The following is a 25,869-nucleotide window of genomic DNA, read 5'->3' as shown; positions in this document are numbered from 1 at the left end:
GCTTTAAGTGTTTTTCAGTCAGCTGTGTTCATCTTTTGAGAACTCCATGTAGATCTGTACTACATTTTAAATTGGGTTATTTTTTTCTTAATGTCTATATTTATATATATATATATATATATATATATATATATATATATATATATATATATATCTTAGATACTGGATATATAATTTCTAAAACTTTTTCCCATTCTGTAGCTGCCACTTTGCCCAAATGGCAGTGTTCTTTGTTGTAAAGAAACTTTTCCATGTCATGAAGTCCCACTGATTGTTGGTCTTTGTGTCTGTGCTATTGGTATCCTGCTCAGAAAGCCCTTTTCTGTGCTGATGAGTTCAAGCCTTTTCTTCCCTTCTCTTTCATCAGATTCAGAGTATCCTCTTTCATGTTGTGGTACTTGATCTATTTGTGGTTGAGTTTTGTAAAATGTGAAGATATGGATCTATTTGGATTCTTCTACATATAGCCCTCAAGTTGGACCAACACGATTTATTGAAGATCCTGCCTTTTTTTCCCAGTGTGTATTGTTGGTGACTTTGTCAAAATTTAGCTGTCCATTGGTATGAAGACTTGTATTTATATCTTTAATTCAATTTCATTGACCAACATGTCTGTCTTTACAGCAATACCACGCTGTTTTTATTATTATGGCTTTGTAATATAGTTGGATAGACGGAAGATTGATGTCTCCTTTAGTTTCATTATTTAGGATACTTTTAGCTCTCCTGTCATTTTTCACCCTTGGTGTGTATCCATGTGTGTCCATATTTGTATGAAGAATTATGATATAATTTTGGTGGAGATTGCTTTGAATCTGTAGATTGCTTTTGGCATTATAACTATTTTCATAATATCAATCTTACTGATCCCCAAACATGGGGAATCTTACTGCTTCTGGTGGCGTTTTCAGTGTTCTAATGGTCTTAGCATACAACGCTTTTACCTGCTTGATAAGAATTATCCCAAGATATATTTTTGAGGCTACCATGAAAGGCATTATTGCTTCTTTGATTTCTTTCTCAGTCTGTCACTTGTATATTAGAAGGATACTGATTTTTGTGGTAATTCTATATCCTACTACTTTGTGAAAATAGTTTGTCAGTTGTAGAAGTTCCCTGGTGAATTTTTTAAGAGTCTTTTACATAGAAAATTATTCCATCTGTAAATAAAAATATGTGTCTACCTGTGTCCTCTTGCTTTCCTTCAGTTTTCTTACTGCTCTACCTAAGACTTCAAGTCCTATGAGTAGTTAAATAGGGATGGTGAGCTTGGACATCTTTGACTCGTTGCTGATTTTAGTGCACATGTTTTGGCTTTATCTCACATCATTTAGTTTTATGTTAGCTGTGGGACTGCAATAAATGACACTTATTTTGTTGAGATGTTTCCATTGCACACCAAGTTTTTAACAGGACTTTTTAGAATGAAAGGAGGTTGGATTTTGTAAGAGGTATTTTGTGTAGCTAAGGAAATGATCTTGTGGCTTCTGTCTTTCAGTCTGTTGCATATGGTGGATTGCGTTTATTTCTTTGTGTATGTTAAATCATCACAACTTCTCTGAGATGAAGGCAAGTTGATCATGGCAGATAATCTTTTAGATGTACTCTTGGATGCATGGCATTATGTCAGTTTTATTACATTTGTTGAGACTTGCGTTTTGCCCTAGAATGCGGCAAATTTTGGAAATGTTCCACGAGCTTCTAAGAAGAAAGCATATTCTTTAGTGCTAGATTGAAATATTCTATAGATGCATGCTATGTCCATTTGATTTGTGAAGCCATTTAACTGCAGCATTTCTCTGTTAGGTTTTGTTTGTGTGTCCTGTTGAGAGTAGGGTATTGGGTTACCCAGTATCACTGTCAAAAGTCAGTATGTGATTTCAGCTGTAGTAGTAGTAGTCTTGTCATGAATTCATGTGTCCTTGAGTTTTGTGCATAAATATTTAGAATTGCAATATCTCCTTAGTAGATATTTTTCCTTCAGTAGGTATGTAATGTTTCTGATTAGTTTTGTTTTGAAGTCTCTTTTGTCAAATACTAAAATGGGCATACCTACTTGCTTCTTGAGTTTATTTTCTTAGTATATCTTTTCAAAACATTACCTTGAGATGATGTCTACCTTTGCTGGTAATGTATGCTTTTTGCATGAAGCAGAAGGATGGATCTCCCTTTTTGTTTTTGTTTTTGTTTTTCGAGACAGGGTTTCTCTGTGTAGCCCTAGCTGTCCTGGAACTCACTCTGTAGACCAGGCTGGCCTCGAACTCAGAAATCTGCTTGCCTCTGTCTCCCAAGTGCTGGGATTAAAGGTATGCACCACCACTACCTGGCAGATCCTTTTTTTCTAACTTAAACTGTTAATCGGTGTTTTTTTTTGTTTTTTGTTTTTTGTTTTGTTTTGTTTTTTTAAATGGGAAAATAAGACATTGAAAGTCATCCATGAGTAATGTGCACTGATTCTTATTATGTTTTTATGGTATGAGCTCCCCCACTTCTGATTTACTGTTCTGGGATTACTTCTTGTATATTTTTGGATGTGGCTAATCATTTCAGATTAAAGTTTTCCCTTTTATTGCCCTCTGTAGTGCTGGATTGGTCGATAGAATTTGCTTAAATTTGTTTTTATTGTGGAATTTTGATTGATTGTTTTGCCGGATATAGTCATCTGCACTCATATTAGTGGTCTATTAGAGTTTGTAGAACATCTGTCTTGGCCCTTCTGGCTTTCAGAGTCTCTGTTGATAAACTAGGTGCTGTTTTAATGGGCCTGCCTTCCTATGTGACTTGGTATTTTCCCTTTGCAGCTTTGTTCTGGACATTTACTGCTGTGATTATTGTGTGGGGTATTTTTTTCTGGTCCCCTGTGTACTTCTTTTACCTTGGCAGACACCTTCTCTTTTAGATTGGGATTTTTTCTTTAATTTGAATTTCTTTTCATTCCTCTATCCCTATAATTTATAAGTTTAGGGTTTTCATAGTATCCAAGATTTTCTAAATATTTTATGCTTGAATGTTTTTTTGATTTAACATTTTCTTTGACTGAGTGATCCACTTTTTCTTACTTGTCTTTTACAACACGGAATTCTTCCATATCTTGTGATCTACTGGTGAGGCTTTTGTTTGACCTCCTAAGTTTTTCATTTCCAGTTTTATTTCAGTTTTGATTTTCTTTGGTGTTTCTATTTTTATTTTCTCATTTTAAACCAATGGTTCTCAACATTCCTAATGTTTCAACCCTTTAATATAGTTTATGTTGCAGTGACTCCATAAAATTATTTTCATTGCTACTACATTACTATAATTTTGCTACTACTCTTATGAATCACAATGTAAATATTTGATATATGGGATATCTGATTGGTGACTCCTATGAAATGGTTGTTTGGCTCCCAATGGGGTCATGACCCACAGATTGAGCACCACTGAATTAAACTGGTTTTCTTATTTCCTCTGACTCTCTTTTTATGATCTTTATTATAGCACTTATTCATACCTTCTTTAAGTCCTTGAATATATTAACAATTACTATTTTGAGGTCCCTGTTTTGTGTGCCAGCTAAATTTCATTTATAGGGCCTTTAGTACAATTGCTGGATTCTAAAGGATCCATACTATCCTGGCTGTTCATGTGTCTGGTTTTGTGCTTAGTTATACTCATCTGGAGTTACCACGTTTGAAATGTCTATTTGTCTAGCTATCTGTTTTTGTCTTTTTAAGTGTGTCTTCCATTCTTTGGTTGCTGTTACCCTCTTTGGGTCCCAAGAAAATGTGGCTGTGATGTTCCTGGTAGAGAATCTTTCTGTAGGTCAGTAGATGACACAGAGGAATGGAGATGTGCTAGGACGGCAGGCTGAGCAAAGTGGTAGAACATTGTAGCTAGTGAGATCCTTGGTCTGCACCAAGATACAGATTCCCCAGGGAATGGGGTAGGGTAGGAAGAGACACTGTGGCTGTCAGGCTGCAAACGAGTGCATAATAAGCCTGAGAGAAAGGAATGAAAGCTACACTAGACTGTTTTGAGTAGATATTTTAAAAGGTGCAGTTTTATTCAGACTTGAATGTTGGATATATTCCATTTGAAAGATACAGTTCTGTGGCCTTCAATTGTTTTCTTAAATGTATTGAGTGATGAATATTTTTCTTGCAATTAAGCTTTTACTACTGTTATAAAACGTTAAAACAAATAAAAGATATAATCAAAGTAAAACAATGAATTCAGTAGAATGTAAATTGACAGTATTACTTTAATATGGAAGAAAATGGTGGTTTATAATACTCAGTGGGCCACTTAGAGTGGAGATACAGTGATAATCCCCATGCTAATTTTACAGAGTGCAATATGCATTTCAGAGTAGTAGATAAAAATTTTCTCTTGAAAGAATTTGAAAGAGTAACTTTCAGTGACATGATTTTTTTTTTTATATTTACAACCAACCAACAACCATCCAACCAACCAACCAATCAACCAACCAAAGAAACCAACAAACCAAAACCAAATCAAACCAATAGCAAACAGATTAAATAAAATTTATTGTAAATATATCCAGAAAACATCAAGATGTATAGTTAGACAATATGTGCTGTGCTGGTGCTGGTGGCATAAGCAGTGTAATCTCCTCCCTATTATGCTGTTGTTTGGTATTGGTGTGAATATATCATATAGTTTGACATTTTGCTCTTTGGGTTCATGATAATTAACGAGTTCCAGTTTGGCNTCACTTGATCATCTGGCATGCAAGACCTGATTTTCAAATCAAAATGGTGACTAGGAAACAATGCTACTAATTTTCCAAATAATTCAGAATATTTCCATGTCAATTTCTAGAACATTGCTAAGTAAAAACATAGACTTCAAAATTTCTGTTAAGTAATTTCTTAATTCTGAAACTATACTTCTTCTATAATTGGACATATACTTCGTTAAATGCAAACATACCTAAAAAAAATTCTAGTCTTTACTCCTTGACCAGCCTGTAGCCAAAATCCACTAAGCTATTCATGTAACTCTCTTAGACATTATCACATTTTATGACATAAGACCAGTCAAAAGTCTCACAGGTTGCTTCAGGGTTATATATGATGTGCATACTGTGTGAAAAAGTTGGAACCATAGGAAGAATAATAAAAGTCTACTACAAAGTATGCAGATTCTACTACCACCACCCCCCACCCCGAGTTGAATTTTGTAAATTTTGATAGTTTGAAGTTGGCTAAAATTTAACTTTGTCCTACATGAAATTAGTTTAAGAACTTATACTTTTTAAAAAAATCATGGATATGACACTATTGATTTCAGTAATAGTCGATAAGAGATTCCCTTTGAAAGAATTTGAAGTCATTTTTCCCAAGTGATGAGATTTTATATTTAAAAATAAAATGAAGCTGGGCATGGTGGCGCATGCCTTTAATCCCAGCACTTGGGTGGCAGAGGCAGGCCGATCTCTGAGTTCAAGGCCAGGTCTACAGCCTGGTTCCAGGACAGCCAAAGCTACACAGAGAACCCGTCTCGGGGAAAAAAAAAAGAATGAAACCCCACCTAAGTAACTCACAAACAAACAAACAAAACAAACATACAAAAGATTAAATAAAATTTACAATGCATCTGTATGTGCAATTGATGTTTTTCTGTGTCACAAAACTTAAGAAAAATATACAAGTATTCTGGGGACTGGGACTAGGAAGCCCCAAGTATAACTCTTTGAGGTTTAAAAATGCAAAAATGGAGAAAATGGAAATCAATGAATTTCTTTTTCTTTCTTTCTTTCTTTCTTTCTTTCTTTCTTTCTTTCTTTCTTTCTTTCTTTCTTTCTTTCTTCCTTTTTTTTTTTTTTTTGGTTTTTCGAGACAGGGTTTCTCTGTATAGCCCTGGCTCTCCTGGAACTCACTTTGTAGACCAGAACTCAGAAATTTCTGGCCTCGAACTCAGAAATCCGCCTGCCTCTGCCTCCCGAGTGCTGGGATTAAAGGCATGCGCCACCACGCCCGGCACTTTCTTTCTTTCTTTTTTAAATCTGTCCAAATAAATACTTTCATTTGAGGCAAGAAGAGGAACAGGAGATTGGGATGTTGGGTAAATGGAAAAGGAGGGTGTGTGGGACCTTTTCAGTTCTACCTGACCAAAAAAAAAAAAAAAAAAAAAAAAAAAAAAGAGGTGAATTAAGTTAATGGTTGGAGAAGAGGTTGAAAAAAAAGATAGAGGAGATGGGAGGAATAGGGAAACAGAGGCCCAACCAGGAAAAAGGTGACCAAGGAGTAGAAAGGAGTCCAGAGCCAATGTAAAAATCTGCTTCTCTCTTCAGCCATAATATGATTGGCTCCTATCTGGCAGTCAATCTGTCTGTCTGTCAGGAGCTGGATTGCTCCAAGATCCTCAGTTCAGAGTTCTTTTAAGCCCCCCCGCACCCCACCCCAACTGGAATGACTTACAGAGTTTTTGATGAAATGCAAGAAGTTATGGGTATCCAGGGGACTGGGGAATATAACCATACTGGAATGCAAGGCTGGGTGGTCCAAGGCATGTGGAACTGGCTGAAGAGTTTGGATGCTTTCCTATGGATGATGCCTTCAGGGAGCTCTGAAACCTCTAGCATAGACTCTGCTGTCCTTGGTTAGTGGCAGTAGATTTGAATGCTGTCTCTTGCCCCAGTTTCCATGCTTCAATCCAGTCTGTCCCTGATGTATCATGTAAGATAACTCATCAAAGAGCAAGGGTGGACAGACAGAAAGATTCTGCTACAGTGGTTGACCAGCACTGCTATGCTAGAGAAATTGTGTGTAGACAGGTAAAGGACTAAGCTTGGAGCAGATATTGCTCAGGATGGTGACAAGGAGAGTTCTGGAGAATGGGAAAGAGATGTGTCAGGGACATTGTCATTTTGTGTATTGGTCCTGGGAGTTATCAGCAGTGTGGTACTGGTTTCCTGGTTTCTGACCCAGCTGGCCCACACTGTAATATTTATGGTGACTCCATCAGACTATGGTTGGATTCTAGGTATCCAGGTGATACATTTCTTACAGTTATGCTGCACCAGTATGATCAGGCTGTAGTACATAGATAAATCCCTGCTGGAAGGTCTTCTCGCACAGACTGGCTGACAGGGACCAGCATGGGTTCCTGGAAAGGTAACTGGGCAAGTTATTGCAAGTCATTTCCTATTAGGACTTGTTAAGAAGGCAATGAAATGTTCTGATCAACTAGACCTTGAACAGGGACTCCCATGATGCTCTCCTAGTTGCCGAGTAGGCCCTTGTTCTGAAGTCAATGACCATCCTGCTTCCCCCCCCCCCCCCCCGTCCCAAGCATGTCTTGGTACTCTGTCTACTGCTGCTTAGATGGACTGTGAACCGTGCTACTGGGATGGATGAAGCTGTTGTTGAACATGCTGAGAGCCATAGACCACTGGGTGAGAGAGGGATCAAAATCAATGGTTGGAGTTAGGATACTGTTCAGGGAGATAGAAAGAAACCTGGCTCTGTTGAGGGGGATAATGTAGCCTTGGAATGGCAGGGCTTACTGATTCAGTAGTGTATGATGATTAAGTAAGTAGGAGTGTTTTTGTTGTTGCTGCTGCTGTTGCTGCTGCTGCTTCTTGACACTGTGAAGGAGAAGGTCCCAGATAGGTGAAAATGGAGATTCCACTGAAGCTGCTTGTAGGGAGGGGGTGGAGCTGATGTTAAGATCCGGTTCCCCAACTGGTTCTTGATCTATCAGTAAAGAAAGCCTTGGGCCAATTGTTGGGAGGAAAGTACAGGCGGGAATTCTGGGAAAAAGGAGGCGCAAAGGTGGACAAAGGATTTCACCATGCTTTGGTGAGATAAGAACTGAGAGACAAGTGAGATATCAAAATGTAGTGGCTACACAGGTTGCTCCTATCGGTGGATGGTCAGGGGAGTTTAGCAACTGAAGTTTAGAGCAGATAGGAGAGATAGAGAAAAGAAATTGATGAGAGTATGCTTTTCTAGGCAGGAGATACTAGCATCCAGCAATTGCACCAGAAGACAAGTTAAAATTGAACAATTCTCTGTGTGTGTGTGTGTGTGTCTTTTATCCACGGATTCAGCGGAAGCTGGGAGGGGGATGGTAGTGTGGCCACCTCCTAGAGCTAAAGGGAGGGGGGTAGTTAGAACTAAAATGACATGCTACAACTGCTGACTTTGGTGACAAGAGTCAAATGCTTTGGACAGCCACATGAATCTTTGGTGTTCCAAGGCAGTGTCTCCAGGGATCTGTGCTACTCTGGTGGCTGTGTGGCTCCGTACTTGACAGTTTCCTCTAATGTCATTTAGATGTCTGTTCTGTCTAGTTTGCTTCTCATCTTACTGGCATCATCTTTCTTGAAAATGAATCTGTTGAAATTCTCGTCTTTCATATGTTCTGAAAATCTGTTCATAGATTCTTATGTTGCTGGCTTGGTTGATGATGACAGTGTTCCCAGTTTGACCCAGAATATTGTGGTCCATCTCAACTTCGGTAACTATAGGTGTAACAGCATTGTTGTCATTGATATATTTTAGAATCCCCTGTTCTAATTTTAGCAGCATCATTTGATTTCAATGTATTTACAAGAAATCCACATGAGTCTATTCCAATGGAGTTTCATATCCTTGGCTGGAGTCTCTGGATAGGATCTTCCTTGGGATTTTTTTCTTTGCTTTTATCTTTGTCTTCCTTTTCAGAGACATCTTTTGTGGACTTTTCCCCCACCCCCTCTTAGGACAGCTGACTTTCAATTGAATTTTATCCTGAGTGTCTAGTGGCCCATCAGCAAATACATACTGCTGGATGGACCCAACTTGAACTTGAAATTAGACTTGGCTCTTTTCCTGGTGTGACCTTGGTTTGATGTCTATTTAATTGTCTCCTGATGCAAAATAGCATCTTCACCCTCTTTCTAAATTACTTAAAGTCTTTGGTATAAACTTGTTTACAGACTCTTCCACCTGTTTCTTTTTTTCTTATTCTTTCACTATTTTCAGGGTCTTCTGAAAAGTGTTTCTGTCAGATATATTCTTCAGTAGAACACTATAGCCCCTATGGATTCCTGATTAACACTTTTGGCAAAAGACCCAGGTTAGCATGTAGAAGGGAATAAGTTTTCTATAAATCAGCAATGAACCTGCCAAGAAATAAATTAGGAAAGAAATTTCATTCCCAATAGCTCCACAAAAAATACCTAAGAATAAACCTAAACAATGAGATGTAGAACCTCTACAATAAAAACTTTAAGACAATGGAGAAAATCAAATAATACTCTAGAAAATAGAAAGGGTTTTTATGCCTATGAATTGACACAATTAATATTGTTAAAAACTTTAATTCCCAAGCCAGGTGTGGTGGCGCACACCTTTAATCCCAGCACTTGGGAGGCAGAGGCAGGCAGATTTCTGACTTTGAGGCCAGCCTGGTCTACAAAGTGAGTTGCAGGACAGCCAGGGCTATACAGAGAAACCCTGTCTTGAAAAACAAACAAAAACAACAACAAAAAAAAAAAAAACCCCAAAATTTTAATTCCCAAAGTAATCTATAAGTTTAACATAAATCTCATCAATTATATTCCTCAAACAATGAGAAAAAATAGTAAAATTCCAATGGAAGTAAAACAAAACAAAACAAAACAAAACCCACAAAACTTCCAATTAGCCAAAGTAATTTTAAGCAGAAAAAGCAATGCTAAGAGTATCAATATAGTCAGCATTAAGCTGTACTACAGAGGCATAGTAACTAGCCAGCATGGCCCTGGAACGAAGACATAGATAAGTGTAATATATTGGAATATAAACCCATACAACTACAGCCACCTTATTTTATGATGAAGATACCCAAAATAGACATTGGAGAAAAGATAGTCTCATTAACAAATGGAGCTGTAAAAATTTCATCTTCTTATTTCTCACCCTGCACAAAAGTCAACTCCAAATAGATGATGGATCTTAATGTAAGACCCAAATAGGAAAAACACTTCAAGATATAGATCTAGACAAGGATATTCTGAATAGAATTCTATCTAATTGGGAAATACTGCCAACACTTATTAAATAGGACACCATGAGATTTAAAAAGCTTCTACATAGTAAATGAAACATTGGAAGAGACTATCTATAGAATGGGAAAATTATTTGCTAGCTATACATGAAACTGATGGTTTATATCTAGAATTTATAAAATCTTCAAAACAGCATGACAAGAAATCAAATAATCAAGTCAGTAAATGGGTTAATTAAACAAACAATTCCCAAAAGATGAAATACAAATTGCCAACCAAAGTATGAACAAAATTTAGTGACATTTGCCATCAGACAAATTAATATTTAAACTACAAAGATATTCTATCACACCCAAAGCAGAATGGCAGTTATTAGCAAAACAAATAACAACCAATTTTGGTAAGGATGGGAAAGAAGGGAACCATTATATAATGCTGGTAGAAAAAAGAAAAAGGCAGTCATTAATGCAATTAGTTTGGTAGTCCCCAAAACAGAAATGTACCACATGACCTATCTATACCACTTCTTGGGGTTACTTGAAAAACTCCAAGTCAACATATTACAGAATAACTTTCATATCATTGTGTATGCAGCACTATTCACAAATTATGGAATCAAACTATGTATCCATTAGCAGAGAAATGGATAAGGGAAATGTGAGATATATATGAATTTGTTGTTCGGCCATAAAAATGAAGCCATGTTGTCTGCAGGAAATAACTGGAGATAATCATACTGAGTGAATTAGTTAATTTTAGAATGGCAAATATCTCAATCTTTTAAATCATTTGTTATTCCTTGATTGAATACCCTAAAATTATGTATGTATGTATGTATGTATGCATGTATGTATGTATGTATGACATACAAGTAGAAGTAAAATTGTCTAATGGAACTCATGGGATGGAGAGAAAGAGAAGGAGAAGGGGGAGAATAAAGAGGCATGAGTGGAGAATATGCTCCTACTACAATATATATTTTCATGAAAATATCCTTATTTAACTCACATCCTATATATAATTAATATATATCAATAAAAAGGAAAACTCATTTTTATGAGTATGACAGTTTGACATGGTTCAGATCTTTTGATTCATAAGCGCCATAACTGTCACACACTTATTCTCATAGGTTTGTCTATATGATTTTCCAGTAAACTATACATAGACAAAACCATTAGAGTAGCGTGTTGAACTTCACAGTCAGACCTCTGATGCCAGCAATGTGCCCAGATCTTTAATATTAGCTTAAGACAAAGCATGTATGACCTGCTGGGATGAAGTCACATTTGCCCTGGCCAACATAAATGCTCTTCCTTCTGAACCAAATTGAGATGGCCCAATTGATCCTGTCCTTGCTGCTCAGGACTGCATGTCTGTTGGTAAGTCCCTGTGAAATGTGCTGTGTGAAATCCTAGGCATGCTGGCTTTCACTCTTTAGTCTCACAGCTTACACTCCTGCTACACTACAACCAGGCTGTTCCAAAATATGTCTCTCCCAGTTTGTCCTGAGTTTGAAAGTTTTAATTCTATGTGTCTTTTGGATCTGATGCACTGTTGTTTCTTTTGGACTATAGTATGCAATGAAAGAATGCATATAAATATGTATGCATTTATGTTGTTATTAGTTATATAGCACTAAAATTATAAATAGGATGACCCATAGTTTGATTACTGGTTTCCAAGAGAATGGTCAAATTAGCAAATGATGAAATGGTTTTTCCTTATTGTAAAGTTGTAGACATCTTTTAAAATACATTTTTATTTTTGGGAATTGAAACCTAATTACATCATTTTTTTCCACTTCCCCTTTCTCCCCTTAATGGCTTCAGTGTATCTCACCTTCCTTTCTTTCAATTTATGATCTTTTTTCCTTTAAATGTTATTGCCATGTAAGCTTCCAAGAGGGAAGTAACCAGTAACTATGCCCAGCTATGATACCTATGACCTTCAATGACTAACATAGCACCATATCCCTAAAGGTGCCTCAGTGGCATGCAGAACTTGGAGGCAACCAACAGCTGTTTTAATTAAACTTAAGGCTTTCTCAATACAAAAGAAACTGTAGAGATGTTTAATGCATAATTTAGTTCAAAGGATTATTTCATGCCCTGGGAAATAATAGGATTCTTTAAAGGGGTAAATTATGGTGAAGGTAAATAAATTCAGTTTAAGATAGCATATCTTAATGTGACTCATACTCTATCTATCTGAAGTTGACAAAGGATGTGGTCACTGTAGTCAAATTAGAACCATAAAGTTGAACAGGACCCAAATTTGACTGACGTTATTGTTAAGGCAAGAAACAAGGGGTCATGATGAGTACAGTCCATCTTTTAAAGATCCTATATGCAAATGTCACAAGTAAATTCTTCATATTTGGGTTAATAAAATATCACATTTTATTTCCTAAAGAGAGAGTTACTTGAACATACTCTACTTTTTTGAACTATGAGAATTTTGGTTCAACTAATAGAGAACAAGAATAAAATGTGAATAGTCCAATAGGATTAATGGTCAAAATTTTAGTCCATGTGCAAGAATTAACTGAAGCATGAGCAATTCATCGGACAGAAAGCACACAATCAAATAAACAAATGCACTCAGAAATAGTACTTAAGCCATGTACAAATTGTATTATGTGACTATGTAGATAAGCATAGAGCATCCAAGCTTAGCCTTACTGAATGGAGAAAGAAGAAACAAAGGGAAAATTGCCTTAAGGTCAGTGGAAAAAAAAAAAATCAGAATGAAACAGACGTCTGGGAAACTATCTAAAGTACAATATAGAGTGAAAAATAGGTGGAAGACAGAAGATAAACAGATGAGAGGTAAGAGAGGTAATAACAAATTCACATAAGAACTGAATGAAATTGTCCAGGAGAAGTTCAATGGGAATTAGAGGTTGTAATGTCAAAGGGTGTAGTAGCATTAACAATGGCAATATTGGCTGGACATGTCAGTAGCTGAACAGCATGATGACATCAGTGTGAGAGATTATCAAGCGTATCTAAGCAGGATAACTGAATTCGTATCTAATCCCATCATAGTAAAATTTCAGAAAATGATATGAACATGGAGCATAATGAAAGCAACTAACAGGAAGATAGGAGACTACAACTTCAGGCTCCCAAACCTTCTAGTTTTGATCAGCAAGGAAGATGCTTTGACAGGATCAAGTTCTGAAATTGTGGACTCTAAAATATTATGGTGTCAAGACAGTAAATACGTATTTTCATGATAATACCATGTTTAAATGAAAAATGTTATGCTATAAAAGTATCAATTTATAATGGCATGTATATGCATATATATAAATATATGCAAAATATATATGTATATACAAATATATGTAAAATGTATATGTATATATAAATACTATATGTAATATATAAGTATGTATGTATATATAAATATATGTAAAATATATGTATATATAAAAATGTGTGTAATATATATGTGTATATATAAGTATATGTAAATATATATGTAAAATATATATGTATGAATACACATATATTCATAAATATAAAAATTGCAAATATATTCTGAATTTCAACTTTTATACACACACACACACACATATTAAAAAATATTTAATCCCAATCCTGGGTTTTTACCTTACCTTTGATCATTTAGTTCTTGAATAAAAGACAAATACAAACTTTATATTTATAATTATCTTTAATCAGCAAAAGAGCCAGGCATCTATCCTCTATGCTATTATATCTATTTCTAGCCAATAATCCTATTATATAATTTGCCATGTTTTGTCTGGGCTGCTCTTAACTCCAATTAGCCAAGCCACATGATTGACCCCAAGACCGGGAACACCAGGTCTCAACTACCTCAATTATGCCCAGCTATAAGCTATAGACATCTTTATTCAGCAGTCAAAAATAACTTGGGGGCAAAGTCATATAGCATCACTTGTATCTACATGCAAACTCTCTTGTCTCTGGAACAACCAGGTCTTAGAGATAGATCTACACTTAGCATTATAATACATAGTAACAGACCAAACCTCAATATGCATATGTATGTGTATGAGTATGTATATGATGTATACATATATGTATATAAGTATTAATTATATATATGTATATGAATATAAGATTGAGACTCAGAATATAAAAATTTTGCTTTAAAATGATTTAATGCCATATTCATAGCATTTTTTTTTTTCAGCAAAGCCAATGCTTTTAGTATTATTATGGAGAGCAACACCAGGGATCTTAAGGTTAAGCCATGTCTACAAAACAACACTGCAGGTTAAGAGGAAGATTGAGAGACAAAGGAGCTCCTTTGATTCACATTTTAAAACAGGATTTGTATAAAGAAAATATTTGGTCTTGTGTGTTCAAATCATGCCATATTGAAATGAGACATTATTAAACAGAAATTATTTGTCAGCTCCAAACAGTTGCCTCAGAGAGTAACACTAGGTTTGCACTTAGCTTTTTTCCACAGTCATATTTGAATACAGCTATTCTTCTAAGAAGGCAATATGTTTCTCTAAACATGATGCAGACACTTATTTGTCTAAAATGCTCTTGGCTAAAAGGATGCTTGATTCCAGACTTATGCAAAATAGCAGAGACTTCCTAGGTTGTAGTTTTAGGCTAAGGGTAAGACTAGGAAAAGAAAATGTAAAGATAACAAATATGTTCATAAAGTATCCTCAATGTCGCTCTGCATGCTGTTCCTTGCTCTACAAGGTGATTGGTACCCATTCTTTTTGATCTGGGCTCTGCTGGGAGGAGGCTTGTATTAAAACAGAGGCTCTTTGTGCATGGCAAGATGCTGGTCTTCAAACTGGATTTGATATCATAGTTATCACCTGCCAAGTGATGACAAGAGTGCCACATCATGGCAGTGGGATATCATTATGGGGTTTAAAAATTGATACGACAGTCTGGAGGAAATTTTCATTTATTTATAAAGATGGCAATGACTGTCGTCCCACTGGTTAATGAAAGGGTTCTCATTCTGCTATATTCATTATATTATCCGCAGGATTACACTTAGTACATACAAGTTTGTATATACACAACAATATCCAACTTAGGCTAAATGGTCATGATTTATACTAACTTTCTAAAGTAACATCTCTAATACTGAGGGAATTAATTAACAAAAACATAGATGAATCTCAATACAATCTGAAAATAGCACACAAAGAAAATTTAGCAATGGATTTTTAAGCATGTAAACACCCAAGTGCATATTCACATGCATACATGCACATGTGTATATGGATAAAATTTTAGAGACAAGAAAGAAGTAAGTATCAGGTGAAAATACACATTGGGTGGATGACACATAAATTATCAACTTCATTGTTTTAGTAACCATATTTATTTAAATGTAATAAGACAACCATGGCAAGACATGCACATTTCAAGAAAATAAAAATATATTTTACATTGTGAGCTGAGAAGGACGAGAACAGCTTCTAAATAAAACTGTGCCTGTTGCTATTTTGATCTTTTTTTCACCCATCATGCATTATGTTACTTTTTTTCTTCCCTCCCCCAGGTTTCATAATTTACCATACAAAAATCCTAACCCATTTGGATGACAAATGGCTGCTGTGTTTCTCCATTGGCCATAAAGATACTCAGCAAATGTTTCCATCCATACAACCATTCAACAGATCTTTTCATAGGCTGAAATGGAGACATGAACCTAGTATGTAATTTAAGCAACAGTTTAATAGTTATTGGTAGCGTCATTTTTTTTTTTCATTTTTTTCAAGATCTTTTCACCTAGTATCTGAAACTATGATTAACTAACTCATGGTACAAGAATTGTGTTCAGAATAGTTTTTGCTATAAAATAAATGGCTCGATTGAAAAGAAAACATGGGAAATATTTCATGAAAATGTAGGTGCATTTTAGAGTGAATTTAGAGCATCTTTGGGGGAATTATACCTTTAGAACTTTAGAGACACCAATTTGCCAAGGCTTTGTTATGATGCTCACAGAGAGAGCAAGAACAAGTGAGAGGAAATTCAGTGAGTTCACTGCACTTGCTGACTACAGGATCAACTTAAGCTAGGATTTTTTTTTCTTTGTGACTTTCAGTGAGGAAATGAAAATATTCTTGGGATTCAGCCAAATGAGGTGTTTTTCATCCAGTCAGTAATAGCCTCTCCATATGCCAGCTTGTCTTTCATAGTGGGAGGACACGTTCTGACATGTGTATGAGACTCTTTTCTAGAACCTAGGGTAGAAAGCCAGAGCTTCTTCAATTTTCAGACCTTGAAACTTGACTTTTGCTTATGACAATAGTAGATTTCTACCTCAAATCCTGAGCATGCTTGAAGCATTTTCTTTCACTGGAGGAAATTCTTAATTGAGTGAATTCATTCGGAATTACAATTCCTTCCTGTCCTGTCCTGTCCTGTCTTGTCCTGTCCTGTCCTGCTATGGGATTGATTATAGAGTCATTCTCCTGAAGACTGAACTTCATGATTTCCCTTAGTTGACCTTTGCAAGGTGTGGCAATCTATACTGTTGCCCCAAACTCATGATCACCATTGTGAATAGTAAAGCAAGTTCTTTCCTCATTAGTTCCACAGTCTACTTAGCTTTAACAGGTAGATTTCTGTAGGTATTCTAGAGAACACATGGACCAGGCCTTGTTTAATCTTCTAAGCTCTGATTCCCAGTGACTAATTCTTTATTATATCAACTAAACTGGGGTTATTCTTTTTTTTCTAAATATCTATCCTGACTCTCGCTGCAAGGAGGGGGTCTTGTTTACCTGAGCGTGCATAGATTTTGTCTGGGTCTGTTATTCCTTGTGAACTACTAGTAAATCTCAGAGCCAAGGGACAGCTTTTGTGACGTTCGAGAAGCTGACTAAGGTATAATTAACCATCAGTTTGAGCATAAAGTCTGCCTTTTTGTGCTACTGTTTTCTGTTGGTCTATTGTTGAAAAGTAGATATGGTTTGAAGTCACTCGATTGTGATGTTTGATTTCCTCCATTTCTGACTCCAAGGCTACATCATATATCTATGATATTCCAGATATGAAGTTAGCAAAGGATAATTCATGATAAATTTTTTGTTTTCTTTCAATGTTAATGCTTGACTTAGAAAAAGCAAAGGGTGACTTTAGCAATTCTAGGATATAACCTATTCAACTCATATTATATATTTACTAAAAAAAAATGAATGAGATTTTGAAGTAGTATGATTCATATACTGTTTAGATAGATAATGTACAATATTGATTGAGGATAGTATCACCCATTAATGCAAAGTCTTTCCATGCCTCTCAGACAAACAGTCCTTACCTTTGATCTTAGAAAGTTTTCATGGCTTTTGAAGTAGATATTCTATTTTATATGTCTTAGTTAGGGTTTTACTGCTGTGAACAGACACCATGACTGAGGCAACTCTTATTTGGATATTTTCTTTATTTACATTTCAAATGTTATCCCCCTTTCCGATTTCCCCACCAGAAAGCCCCTATTCCATCCCCACTCCCCCTGCTTCTATGTGGGTGTTCCCCTACTCACATACCTACTCCTGCCTCCCCACCCTCCTATTCCCCTACACTGGGGCATTGAGACTTCACAGGATCTAGGGCCTGTCTTCCCATTGATACCCAACAAGGCCATTCTCTGTTATACATGTGGCTGGAGCCATGGGTTGCTCCATGTGTATTCTTTGGTTGGTAGTTTAGTCCCTGGGAACTATGGGGATGGCGGTGGGAGGTCTTGTTGGTTGTTATTGTTCTTTCTATGGGGTTGCAAACCCCTTCAGTTCCTTCAATCCTTTCTTTAACTCCTTCATTGGGGACCCCATGCTCAGTCTAATGGTTAACTGCAAGCATCCACCTCTGTGTTTGTTAGGCTCTTGCAGAGCCTCTTAGGAGACAGCTCTATCAGGCTCCTGTCAGCATGCACTTCTTGGCATCCACAGTAGTGTCTGGGTTTGGTGTCTGGGGATCGATCCCCAGGTGGGGCAGTGTCTGGATGGCCCTTCCTCCGGTTTTTGCTCCACACTTTGTCTTCATATTTTCTCCTGTGAGTATTTTGTTCCCCTTTCTAAGAAGGAGGAAATCATCCACATTTTGGTCATCCTTCTTGAGCTTTGTCTGGTCTGTGAATTGTATCTTGGATATTCTGAGCTTTTGGGCTAATATCCACTTATCAGTGAGTCAAGGCAAATCTTATAAAGACAACATTTAATTGGGGCTGACTTACAGGTTCAGAGGTTCAGTCCATTATCATCAAGTTGAGAGCATGACTGTGTCCAGGCAAGCATGGTGCAGGAGGAGCTGAGAGTTCTACATCTTCATCTGAAGGCTGCTAGCAGAATACTGGCTTCCAGGCAGCTCTGATAAGGGTCTTAAAGCCCACACCCACAGTGACACACCTACTCCAACAGAGTCACACCTTCTAATACTGCCACATACCTGGCAGAGCATATACAAACCATCACATTATGGAATTCAGTTCCTTGTATTGTATTGCTGCTTATATTCTTAAGTATGTTGGGTTAGTTTTTCCTTGGTACAAAAATACTAATTACCCACCAATACTTAATTGATTACAGAAACATAGTTGATTAATAGGTAAAAATTAATTAAGAGATTATGTTATCAAGAGAGTCCAATTTTTATGGCTTAACATATACAATTCACATGAATTATGAGGTTCCTTATTAGAAAAAAAAATCTCCAGTTACTATCATGACTCCATGCACTTCAGAACTATAATTCCTTGCCTAATATTTATTCTACCTATAAGCCCAGAGCAGTTTTTGAAAGCTCAGAGGTGTATTTACTATACATTTTAATATTATCTCTTCCTATAAGTTTTAATATTGAAAGACTTTCTGATTTATAAGTAGTAAAATTTAAACTATAGATATCAGAATGATTCTCATCTCCTCTCTTTTCCTCGCCTGGTCTGGCCCCACCTCTCCCCTCCCATCCCTCTCCTTCCTCTTCCTTCCTCTTCTCTCCTCTCTTCTCATTCCTCTCCTCTCCTCTTCTTCATTTTTAAAACTTGGTTCGGCTATATAGCCCAAGCTGGCCCTGAACCTACAATGTATCTAGCCTAAACTACACATTCCAAATATTCCTTATATTTCACTCTCCTCATTATTGGGATACAACTAAAGCACCTAAAATTAAGTGGTGCCTCAGCTATTAATACATTCACCTATAAACAACAACCTATCACCCATGGATTAAAATGGTTGGGGTTTATACATAGTAAGATAATAATAAACCATTGGCTTTCATTTTCTAATGATTGAGCCCCAAATTATAACTTTCATCAAATATTATTCAAACGGACATCAGTCCATGAGGTGATCATGATGATCTGATCTCAGCCTGCCAATACAAGTCATATATTTGAAAATTCTTTATATTATAGCATGTATATGAAGGCATGGGAAGAAATGGTAGAACAAAAACAAAGAATCCAAAAAAAGAACTAAACTATATTTCTTAAGGGAAAACATTTTTCCTGTAAAGACTCAAATTATCTTTGTTGAAATTCCCCAGGTACTATCACTTTATGCTACTCCCTGTGATGCCAGTCTACTCTTTAAAAGTCCACTGTAGAAAGTAAACTAAGTTAAGACTTCTTGATTTCTCAACTTCCTTAGGGTTGGCTATTTATGTCACTGATCTCTGAACAATTTAAATCTGAGGAGAGATTCATGGAAATGTTTTACCTTTTCTTGTAAAAAATGTTTAATGAGATAAAGTATTAACATATCCCTACTGTGGAAGAGGACAGAGAGAAAGGGAAGGAGGACTAGAGAAGGGGCTAGACATATTATATGTAATGTAAATGTGCCAAGTATGAGGAAACTCTCAAGTGATTGCATTGGCTAGAATTTAGTCCTATGATCAAACCAGTGCAAATTGAAAATACACTTTGTTTCTGAGCAAGGCTCTCTCCTATATTTTGAGTGCACTATTATCATGGTACAGGAACTGGGAGCGCATCTGCAGCTTGCCTAATACGCTTGGCTTTGGACTACACGACGCTATAGTCCAGGCACAAAGAAATGAGACTTCACATTTGATATCTTTTTTTTCCAATTTTTATTAGGTATTTACTTCATTTGCATTTCAAATGCTATTCCCCAAAGTCCACTATACCCTCCCCTCCCTGCTCTCGTACCCACCCACTCCCACTTCTTGGCCCTGGTGTTCCCCTGTACTTGAGCATATAAAGTTTGCAAGACCTAGGGGCCTCTCTTCCCAATGATGGCTGACTAGGCCATCTTCTGCTACATATGCAGCTAGAGACACTAGCTCTGGGGGTACTAGTTAGTTCATATTGTTGTTCCACTATAGGGTTGCAGACCCCTTCAGTTCCTTGGGTACTTTCTCTAGCTCATCTATTGGGGGCCCTGTGTTCCATCCGATAGCTGACTGTGAGCATCCACTTCTGTGTTTGCCAGGCACGAGACAGCTATATCAGGGTCCTTTCAGCAAAATATTGCTGGCGTATGCAATAGTGTCTGTGTTTGGTGGCTGATTATGGGATGGACCCCTGAGTGGGGCAGTTTCTGGATGGTCCATCCTTTCGTCTCAGCTCCAAACTTTGTCTGGGTAACTCCTTCCATGGGAGTTTTGTTCCCATTTCTAAGAAGGGGTGAAGTGTCCACATTTTGGTCTTTGTTCTTCTTAAGTTTCATGTGTTTTACAAATTGTTTCTAGGGTATTCTAAGTTTCTGGGCTAATATCCACTTATTAGTGAGTGCATGTCATGTGAGTTCTTTTGTGATTGGGTTACCTCACTCAGGATGATCCCCTCCAGATCCATCCATTTGCCAAGAAATTTCATAAATTCATCGTTTTTAATAGCTGAGTAGTACTCCATTGTGTAAATGTACCACAGTTTCTGTATCCATTCCTCTATTGAGGGACATCTGGGTTCTTTCCAGCTTCTGGCTATTATAAATAAGGGTGCTATGAACATAGTGGAGCATGTGTTCTTATTACCAGCTGGAACATTTTCTGGATATATGCCCAGAAGAGGTATTGCTGGATCCTCTGGTAGTACTATGTCCAATTTTCTGAGGAACTGCCAGACTGATTTCCAGAGTGGTTGTACAAGTTTGCAATCCCACCAACAATGGAGGAGTGTTTCTCTTTCTCCACATCCTTGCCAGCATCTGCTGTCACCTGAATTTTTGATCTTAGGCATTTTGACTGGTGTGAGGTGGAATCTCAGGGTTGTTTTGATTTGCATTTCCCTGATGATTAAGGATGTTGAACATTTTTTGAGGTGCTTCTCAGTCATTTAATATTCCCCAGTTTAGAATTCTTTGTTTAGCTCTACGCCCCATTTTTTAATGGGGTTATTTGGTTTTCTGGAGTCTGTCTTCTTGTTTTCTTTATATATATTGGATATTAGTCCCCTATCTGATTTAGGATTGTAAAGATCCTTTCCCAATCTGTTGGTGGTCTTTTTGTCTTATTGATAGTGCCTTTTGCCTTACAGAAGCTTTGCAATTTTATGAGGTCCCATTTGTCAATTCTTGATCTTTCAGCACAAGCCATTGCAGTTCTAATCAGGAATTTTTCCCCTGTACCCATATCTTTGAGGCTTTTCCCCACTTTCTCCTCTATAAATTTCAGTGTCTCTGGTTTTATGTGGAGTTCTTTGATCCACTTAGACTTGACCTTAGTACAAGGAGATAAAAATGGATCAATTCTCATTCTTCTACCTTATATCTGCCAGTTGTGCCAGCACCGTTTGTTGAAAATGCTGTCTTTTTTCCACTGGATGATTTTAGCTCCCTTGTCAAAAATCAAGTGACCATAGGTGTGTGGGTTCATTTCTAGGTCTTCAATTCTATTCCATTGGTCTACCTGTCTGTCGCTATACCAGTACCATGAAGTTTTTATCACAATTGCTCTGTAGTACAGTTTTAGGTCAGGCATGGTGATTCCACAAGAGATTCTTTTATCATTGAGAAGAGTTTTTGCTATCCTATGTTTTTGGTTATTCCAGATGTATTTGCAAATTGCCCTTTCTAACTCATTGAAGAATTGAGTTGGAATTTTGATGGGCATTGCATGAATCTGTAGATTGCTTAGGACAAGATAGCCATTTTCACAATGTTGATCCTGCCAATCCATGACCATGGGAGGTCTTTCCATCTTCTGAGATCTTCTTTGATTTCTTTCTTCAGAGACTTGAAGTTCTTATCATACAGATCTTTCACTTCCTTAGTTAGAGTCACACCAAGGTATTTTATATTATTTGTGACTATTGTGAAGGGTGTTGTTTCCCTAATTTCTTTCTCATCCTGTTTATCCTTTGTGTAGAGAAAGGCCATTGATTTGTTTGAGTTAATTTTATATCCAGCTACTGCACTGAAGCTGTTTATCAGGTTTAGNNNTTCTCTGNNGGAATATTTGGGGTCACTTATGTATANTATCATNTCATNTGCAAATAATGATATTTTGACTTCTTCCTTTCCAATTTGGATCCCCTTGACCTCCTTTTGTTGGCTAATTAGCATCTAGTTTCTTATAAAACATTTCCTAATGCTTTCTGTCATCTGGTGCACTTTCACAAATACTGAGGGATCTAAAAGTGAGTTCTTCACACATACATGCATCTGCATTTCAGACAAAGTAAGCAGGCTTCCTCTAGTTAGGATTAAAATTCCCAGTGATGGCAGTCAATTTTACAGCAGAATTAAATGTGTTGATGAAACTTTTCTGATAAGTACCTAAGGATACAGTGTTTTCGTGGACAGAGAAGATGTAAAAATCCTTTGATATTTTCAAGATATGACTTTTATTACTAATTGCACAGTGTCATCAAATGTCAAGATTTGTTTTTTTCCCTTTTGAAATGCTTAAAAAAAGACTTAAATGTATTGGTTAGGTTCTTTCTAAAGATCAACTTCTAAAAATTCTTTTTAAAGACTTTAGGAGGAAGAAATATGGGAGAAGGTATGTGGCCTTTAGCCTTACATTGACCAAGTCTTAAACTGTAGCTCAATTTTATGCTATAATTGGGCACTTTTTCTTATTCTCTCTAAGTCTTGGCTTCTCCTCTTCCATGTAAAAGCTTACCATTAAGAAACTATTTATTATATTGATTTGAGAGAAACTATTAGACTATCAAACATCACACTTCTGGTTTTATATAGGACTCAATCCAAAATGAGTTCCTTAAAGGAACGGCAGTTGTCATTTGGTTTATCCATTCACAGTTTGTGGAGGACTCTGCACCACTGGACAGGCTAAATCCAAGGTGCACTTTCTTTTTCACCACTGATTAGGAAGTAAGTGCTCCCATCAGTATTAGTGAGGAATCCAGCAATGCCTTGGGTGGAGCAACCAACGTGGTGCTTTTCTATCTGGCCAAAGCCTTGTAGCATTATGCTGGCTTTGTTTTAATGATGAGAATCCTAAGAGAGACAGCCAGGAAGACAGGAGCTGGGGTACCTTGCATGACAAGGCCTTAAAAGATGCACATTTTTACAGTTACCTCTCTTGATTCGCTAGAATTCAATTTAAGGAAAAGGAAATAAACCCATACCCTGCCAATGTAATATTTTGATTAATGCTTTGGGAATTTCATATAATGTACCCAGCTCACATTCACTTCCCAGTCCTCCAAGGACTTTGCACCTTGTAATCTATCCCTTGCCAAGAGAAAAAAAAAAGAAGAAAACCTCTAATCTGTGTTGTTCATACACTCAGTGGAGCATGGTCAAACTCCCAGTGGCCAGCCCTTTAAAGAAAACTGAGTCCTTCCCCACTCAGATGGAGATGAAGAGGAGCTTGAGGAAAAGAAAGTCTAGTGACAGGCCCAAAGTGGAATCTAGTTCAAGGCGAGATCCCAAGGCCTGACACTCTTCCTGAGGCTATAGAGTGCTCACAAAAGGGGACCTAGTATAACCACACACTCCTGAAGACCCAACAAGCAGCTGAAAGAGTCACATGCAGATATTTGCACCCAACCAATGGACAGAAGCTGCTGACCCCTGTGGTTGAATTAGGGAAAGGCAGGAAGAAGCTGAGGAGGAGAGGGACACTGTAGGACCAGTCTCTATTAATCTGTACCCCTGAGATCTATCAAACACTGGACCATCAAACAGGCAGCATACAGCCAGAGGATCATGGAGTTTACTGTGAGCCTGTGATTCTGGTAGTGTCAGAAGCTACACCCATAAAGTCTCACCAACGTGAGTGTGTAAACATGATCTGAACAAGCACAGCAACAATAAACATGTTTATGTGGACAGGGAAAAACCACGAGGCCTCGGATTTACACAAAGAACTACAGGCAAATAAGGAATACTGGGAGCAGAAGAAATAGTTTCTCCAGGGACGATGACACTAATTTATTTTCCAGTGTATCTAAAGGGAATATTATATGGACTAATCATGCTACATTTAGGAATATATATATATATATATATATATATATATATATATATATGTGTGTGTGTATAAAATATGTTATACATATACATATATGCTTATGATGACATTCAGTGAAAAAAAGGTCATAAATTTGAAAGAGACAAAGGAGGGACATAGGAGAGGGTTTGAAAAGATGAAAGAGAAGGAAGAAATGATATAATTATATCACATTCTCAAAAATAAAATAGAGAAAAACATAAAAATCTTCAGTGTCAAGTCAGAGAAGTCCAGACATTGTTTGGTAACTGAAGCAATTTTATTGGCAGGAGAGAGACATAAATAGGACTGTACAGTGGCTAAAGTATTCAGCAACCATTGTCAAAAATAGATCAGAATCAGAATTCTTAGAGACTTTAAGTTCTGTTATAATAGCCGTTTATGTCAGAAGTGATGAACCACTAATGTGGTGGTTTTTACAATGGTGGAGAAAACATGTGCATTTGGAAACATTGTAGGGGTCTAAGTAACCACATTTCGGCAAGAAACAAGAAACTTGAAAGCTGAAGACAATATTTTAATCCCAAATGAGCATGACATTGGAACTGATACCAGACAAGCTTGTAATATGACAGCCCCAAATACGAGGTTTTGCACTTGTGTGCCTCTCTCTCTCTCTCTCTCTCTCTCTCTCTCTCTCTCTCTCTCTCTCTCTCTCTGTGTGTGTGTGTGTGTGTGTGTGTGTGTGTGTGATATGCATGTATGTTTGTGGGATGGAGACAGAGAAATAGAGACAGATAAAAACATAGAAAGAGAGCAAGAGAGAGACAGAGAAATAGAGAGAACAAGATGCAAGGATGTGTTCAGATGTTCAGACCATGGCAGTGGGGTGCAGGCATAGACATGCAAGCAATCTGAAGCACCCTGAGGACTCACTCCTCTCAGCTCTTTAGGGATTTCATTCACATAAAACTAGATCTGTAGCATTGTTACAGGGAATAAGTTTAGAACACGTTACTATGAAGAAAGATAGGAATTTAAAAAACATTATTTCGAAGTAATTTAATAAGCACTTAACCAAATATTTTGTTGTGTTAAAATAATTTATGGGCCAGCAAGGTGACTCAGTAGATAAAGGCACCTGCTACCAGCCTAAGCAACTGATTTCCAACCCTGGCACTCACAGGGTGGAAGGAGAAAACTGTCTCCCACCGGTTGTTCTTTGACCTCCATATGTTCACTGTCACACACCAAAGCATGTGTACTTACACACCCACACCCCCCCCCACACTAATAATTTCAGGTATTAAAGATTGGTTCTTTCATACAACAACACTACTTATGTTAATATTAAGCTCAAGCACATGATTTTATATAATTTTTAAAGTACTAAAAATATATTTACATTCTTTTTAAGCTTTTAAAATGTTTTATTATATATTCTTTGACACCCACCCACCTACCCACACACCCACCCACACACCCACCCACACCCACACATGCACACACATACAT

At 37.0% G+C, this 25,869-nt stretch overlaps 1 pseudogene; it reads right to left on the bottom strand.

Annotated features, from left to right (window-relative positions):
- LOC110317866 overlaps positions 1-25,869 on the bottom strand; it is a 161,054-nt pseudogene that overhangs the window by 15,213 nt on the left and 119,972 nt on the right.

This window comes from Mus pahari, chromosome 3, assembly GCF_900095145.1.
Source record: "Mus pahari chromosome 3, PAHARI_EIJ_v1.1, whole genome shotgun sequence".
NCBI classification, from domain to species: Eukaryota; Metazoa; Chordata; class Mammalia; order Rodentia; family Muridae; genus Mus; species Mus pahari.
Note: the sequence above shows the minus strand (reverse complement) of the source record. Positions and strands in the feature narration are given on the sequence as shown.